A 6,317-nucleotide genomic window follows, 5' to 3' on the forward strand; every position below is an offset into this window, starting at 1 on the left:
AGATAGCAATTTTTTCATATAAATTAGTTGCTGGAGAACGAGCACATTTTCCTAATTTATAAAAAAATACTAAATGATGATAAATAAAATTTCCAAAATTGCAGCACCGCATGCGTACATCTACACATTAGCTATTAATTTGAGCAATTATTTGCTCAAATTCAAGCAATGATAACATCAAAACACATAAATGATTCAAATCACATATTCAATTGCACTATATAATATTTGATGCTCTAATTTAAATAATTATATATCAATCCAAATATTCTTAATATATTACAACAAATTTATTCCGTGCATCGCACGGGCGCAAATACTAGTAATTATTATATAAATAAATAATTTGCCTTTTAATAGACTATTTTTATATATAGTAATTAATTTCATATTTACAAATAAAAATACAATATGAAAAAGTAATGTAAATCTTTAATGTAAAAAAATACACAGAATTGAATCATTGCATGCCCTTTGCCCAATTGAAACAAATTTCTTGAGATATGTTGTTGTAGCAAAGAACGCACTTTAGTCCGACTTCATTGCAATGTTGCCTAGGATCCACCCCACGAAGTCGCCACATTCCCATTGCACGTGTTTATAGATAGGAATCAGGCGCTCCCAGACCTCCCTAGTCGTCCAGCATTTCCTTATTACAAAATGATCAGCATCTTCATCAACCTCGGGGCAGAAGACACATGTGCCATCAACAGGGAGAACTCTCTCTTCACATTGCACAGGATGCGTTGATGGTAGAAGGGCGGTGTATTTTGCCCTTCAATGGGCTTGAGATATAATAATAATAATAATAATAATAATAATAATAATAATAATAATAATAATAATAATAATAATAATAATAATAATAATAATAATTATTATTATTATTATTATTATTATTATTATTATTATTATTATTATAATAATAATAATAATAATAATAATAATAATAATTTTTATAGAGATATACACAATGTACGTAAATAAACAACTATATATATATACACACACACACACACATTATTTTTCGTATGAATAAAACATATATATATATATATATATATATATATATATATATATATATATATTATTTTTAAACAAATATATACAGTTTATATATAGTTGTACACTTATTTCTTGAATCTAAATGAAATCAATAATAATTTTTTTAAGCAAAACATATTAACCATATAATTCATAAATACTTTTTTTTATAAGTATAAAAATGTTTTTAAGTAATCAATTGAGTCATTTCATATGCCAAAACATTCAATCAAATAATTATCAACCAACATATCCATCACTTTGGAAAATACTTTGGGTAAAGTAAAAAGAAAACAACCACTTACCGTGAAATCTTACTTTCCCAAATTTCTCTAAGTCTCAATTGTTCAAATCATCCTCTTCTATAAATCATCATCATCATCAACAATAAAACAACACAAGATACACATAAGCACCCGTAAAATGTTAAGGTCCCTACTTGTATTCTACCCATACTAAATAAAATAAAATAAAGGAATAACACTTACAAAACACTTGTTGAAAGGAGAGTTCCAACCTTGAAGAAGAAGAAGAAAATATATAATTTTATATTGTATAAAAGTTCATGGCAATGGAGGAAAGAGGAGGAAGACAAATTTTTTTAATTCTCAACTACATAATTATATAGGTAGTAAACTAATCTTTATGAAATAATTTAATAGTCATTAATAGGACATAGGAAGAGATTGATAACTTCCAATCATAATAAATTTTGATTCCAAAATAATAAAGGAATATATATTACATATATATTATTCTTCCCACTTTACACACATTTATTTATATTATATATATATACACATGCTAATTATAGAGATTATTATTATTAATATTAATATTAATATTAATATTATTATTATTATTATTATTATTATTATTATTATTATTATTATTATTATTATTATTATGAGTTTGGTTTTACAAAAATGCCACTAAATTTTTCGGGGGAAATTTTTGTGCTAATCATTTTGCTTTAATATATATAGAGATTTTATATATATATATATATATATATATATATATATATATATATATATATATATAATAATGTGGGTGCATTACACACAGAAACAACATCCCATTTGCTTGTCTACTTTGGTTTATGCCTTTGATGGACTATGTTCAGCGAACTCTTAATGCAACTTTAAGGTCGAAAATCTTACGATCAAAAGTTAAATAACAACCAGTTCAATAGTTTCGTATAAATCCGAACTTAGCTCAGTTGGTAGAGCGGAGGACTGTAGTGAGTGCCGTTAATCCTTAGGTCGCTGGTTCGAATCCGGCAGGTCGGATATGCTTTTTGTCTATATTTTCGTTCATCCTTAAACACCAAAAAAATGAAAGCACAAAAAAATTCGCCGGTGCCGGGGATCGAACCCGGGTCACCCGAGTGACAGGCGGGAATACTCACCACTATACTACAACGACTTCTGCTTTTACTCTTAAAAACAAAACACATAATATATAACAGATATCAGACTGATTTACGCAATGAGTAGGGTTTAAGTTGTGAATTGAAGTGGATGGAAATATGGAATGTTGGGAAAGAGGATAGGTATTTATAGTGAAAAAATATGGGGAGTTTCTTAGGAGGAAGAAATGTACTCATTGGTAGTTATGTTGTCTGTCTCTATAGTTACGTGACGCGATGTTTTTGAAGCGACTGTTGTTTGTGTAGACGATGACATATCTCCCAACCATGCTTTGTTTTTATGATTGTGTCCGTTTTAGTCACGGGTCATCATTTTTGGTTCTGCAAGAGTTTTTGAAGAAACGCGGGAGTCATTCTTGTACTTATTGAATTCTAGCAAATTTCTCTAATTATGATTCACATTGGTTGAATATCAAATGAGTAATGTGAAAGATTCATTATTTTAAACGAGACCTGACACATAAAATCAAGTATTTAATGTATGTTTCGCGTTCAACGAATTGCAATCGAATTCAATGAGTAAATGTTATAAATTTTAATGATTATGACTTGATTCAATTGTAAGTGTTTAAAATTTTAACAATATTGCATGACTTATTCGATAGTAAATGTTGAAAATTTGGCAGAAGTGTCAAATATGCCCATTTACTACTGCGAAGTGCTCAATTCTCACCACGAACTAAATTAAATGTCAAATAGGCTCATAGCTAAATTTATTCGGTTAACTTTTTTTGCAGGTTGCTAACATGTTGCCTATTCAATTATTAATATATATATATATATATATATATATAAAATTTCAGCCACCGACTGTCCGCACCGGACAACCAGTGGCTGCGTATTTCACAGACAGTTGTAGCTGTCTGGCGAGAAAGCCTCCTTTATCGCTAGAGCCTCCGCAAGATACGGATCATTTAAACAACGAAGCTTGGTCAGTGTCCACAAAAACTGCAGCATCAACATAAATTAGAATCTCATTATGGATAGGGGCAGTCAACTCCGCATGAGTTAAGCTACTAGAAGAAACACTCACGCCATTTGAGAGTCTATCATGCCATGCCACTCATTAAATAAACGGGCAGCAGAATACGGCGAATCTCATATGAAAGCTCGTGATTAAGAAAATTGATATTAGTTTGAAGATTTAATTGATGGAAACACAATTAGAATGGTGAGTGTTACTAGAAGGGTTAATGACCGGATTGAAAGGACAATTTGAAGTTGTAAGTTATTTTAATTAGTATTGTTCCTTACAAAATGATGGGTTTAACATCCCTCGCTCGTTAGTGAACTGATTAAAATTACCATTTCTTAAAAATTTGAGACAAAATATTTGTCATTCGTATATAATTGGGGGATTGCAATCATTATAAACAAATTGGTGATAGTAATTAGTAAAAGAAAAGAAAAAGAAAAAAGAAAAAAAGGGAAGAGATCAGATGAGATATAAATTAAATACACACAAATCTCTCCATCTTTAGTCATTAAGCTAAACGACACTCAACCTAACCTAAAGAGAGATGCATTGCATGCCACAATGGCACTCCAGCTGCCACAACAAAGTTACAGATATGATAACTTTTAATTACGACAGTCACAAATGTGAGAGAAATATGTATATATGTAATTTAGGTTATTTAAGAGTAAATATCCAAAATGAGTTAATTCCAGCAATGGTCCTCCGACTATATTGATTTTCCAAAATTAGTCCTTGACTTTTAATTTGGACACTTTAGGTCCCTTGACTTTCAATTTCTTTCCAATTGAGGTCCTTTCGTCATAATACGGCTAATTGAATTTTAAATGAAGGGGTAAACTCATCATTTCACCTGCCTATGTATTATTCTTAGTATTTCTCCATTGTATACTCGATATATATGAAGATAATCTTAGTCGAAACCCTAAAATGTTCCTCGTCGTTCCCCATTTGCTGACTACTCGTGTGTGCGTTCCTCTATTATTGAGATGTTTACAAGGTATAACAGCGAAATCACTGCTGGAAATTTCGCTATTTCCGTCCAACATTTCCATCCAACAATAATGTTCGTCGGTAATTTAAAAAAATAACAACTTTCCATCGCAAATAGAAATGGACGGAAAGTTGGACAGAATTTTTGACCAACACTCGCACGTTGAACGGAAGTTCCGACCGACAATAACTGTTGGACGGAAATTCTGACCAACTGTTGCGCGTTGAACGGAAAATCAAATTGACCGAAATGCAAAACGATGCGGAGTAAGTATTATTAAATACCGTCCAACATTGTTGTTGGACAGAAATTGGAATATTTAAGTCTCCACCCAGCTCATACCCCATATTTTAGAAGTCTTTTGGAGGTCGAAAATAGAAATTTTAGAAAATTTCGCTCAAACGCTAAAGCCTTTGGGCGACACTCAGCTCTGCTCCCATCTCATCCCGCTGCTCAGACATGCCGTTCTCGCACCAAATCCGTCGCCGAAAGCCGCCTTTTCCTACCGTTCATCCACCAACTCTGTCTTCGTCACTTGTCAATAGAGGTCGTCGCCCACAGCACCGCCCGCCACGCCTGGGTCTTCGTCGTCGCAACTGTACGTCGTTGTCCGCAGGTTCTATTAGTCTAAATTCTAAACCCTAATCCCTAAATTCCTAATTCCATTTATCCCAAAATCCTAATTTCATTAAGCCCTAAACTCCTAATTCTATATAAGAATAAGAATTATAATACTTTGTTGTAATGTATTATACTCATTATTGCAATGTTTGAGCTTTATGCTTTGCTCATGTCTTTAATAGTTACATGTTCAGAAAATATGAAATTTCATAATCTTTGGCACCCCAAGGATTATGATGTATTTAACAAGACATAAATGCTAGTCATGGGCTGTAGCTGCTATATTAATTTCTATGTGATTCTGCAGTGGGAACAATATTCCTTGGTTCTGCTTTTATATGTAAGCAATTTTGTCAGTTAGAGAACAGGAAGCTCGAAGATTTGCCTGAGTAAAGATAGGAGTCTTGTGATGCAGGTCAGTCATTGCAATCTTTTTATTGGAGTTTAGAGAATTTGTTAGAAACATACAATGTATTTGTTATATTGGTGTGTCTTCTTTTTATTATTTTATTTACATGGGGTCCTATGACATCACTGCCTTCCGTTTTTATGACCTGACAGATCTGATGCCTTATTGTATGTTTAGTGCAGCTGATTTATTTGTGCAGTGTAAAATCTCTCAATTATCTATACATTTGATTTTATCTCCTTTCTTGTGAGAGCATTGTGCACTAAGTGGTGATGTTTAATTTTGAAGTTCTAATTTGAGACTTGAAATATATAGGCTTCTTTGGTTATATTAGTCTGCTGAATACCATATGTTCATGTGGTGATTCAGATGTACAATCTGGTTGAGGTTTTAAGTTATGTTATTAGTCCTTGTTGCATGCTTGTATATATGGTTACATGATCTTGTTTGTGTTTGCATCATTCATTCAATTTTTTGTGTTAATTTTTCCCTTTTTTTTTTTTTCACTTTTATGCTTGTATATGTTACTATCCGTCTTAAGATATCTTCATCCTATAATAATAGGGAAAAAATAGTAACTGAGCACATGCTATTTTTCTTCTTGTCAGATGTATACAAAGAACACTTCTAGGAGCTGGAAACTCGTAGGATCAGATGGAAACAATCAAGGAGCCATCAACAAATGGGTGATTGACTATCCATCAAATTAAAGTTCTTTAATCTTGAACAACAACTCCACCCCACTAAATGATGAAACACAAGCGATGAAGATTAAGTACTTTTATGTTCTTAGGACTTGTGTGTATGGCAATAGTGCATTGCTTAAATATTTGTGGACACG

The 6,317-nt window shown here is 31.9% G+C and overlaps 2 non-coding genes across 2 annotated transcripts; one reads left to right on the forward strand and one right to left on the reverse strand.

Annotated features, from left to right (window-relative positions):
* The first annotated feature begins 2,251 nt into the window (after window positions 1-2,251).
* Window positions 2,252-2,336, forward strand: TRNAY-GUA. The gene is given in 2 exon segments: window positions 2,252-2,288; window positions 2,301-2,336. It is a non-coding gene; the product is annotated as a tRNA-Tyr (tRNA).
* A 64-nt stretch (window positions 2,337-2,400) lies between these two features.
* TRNAD-GUC lies at window positions 2,401-2,472 on the reverse strand. Its single transcript has one exon. It is a non-coding gene; the product is annotated as a tRNA-Asp (tRNA).
* Between the last annotated feature and the right edge of the window lie 3,845 nt (window positions 2,473-6,317).

Source organism: Ipomoea nil, unplaced genomic scaffold (assembly GCF_001879475.1).
Source record: "Ipomoea nil cultivar Tokyo-kokei standard unplaced genomic scaffold, Asagao_1.1 scaffold3384, whole genome shotgun sequence".
Classification (NCBI taxonomy): domain Eukaryota; kingdom Viridiplantae; phylum Streptophyta; class Magnoliopsida; order Solanales; family Convolvulaceae; genus Ipomoea; species Ipomoea nil.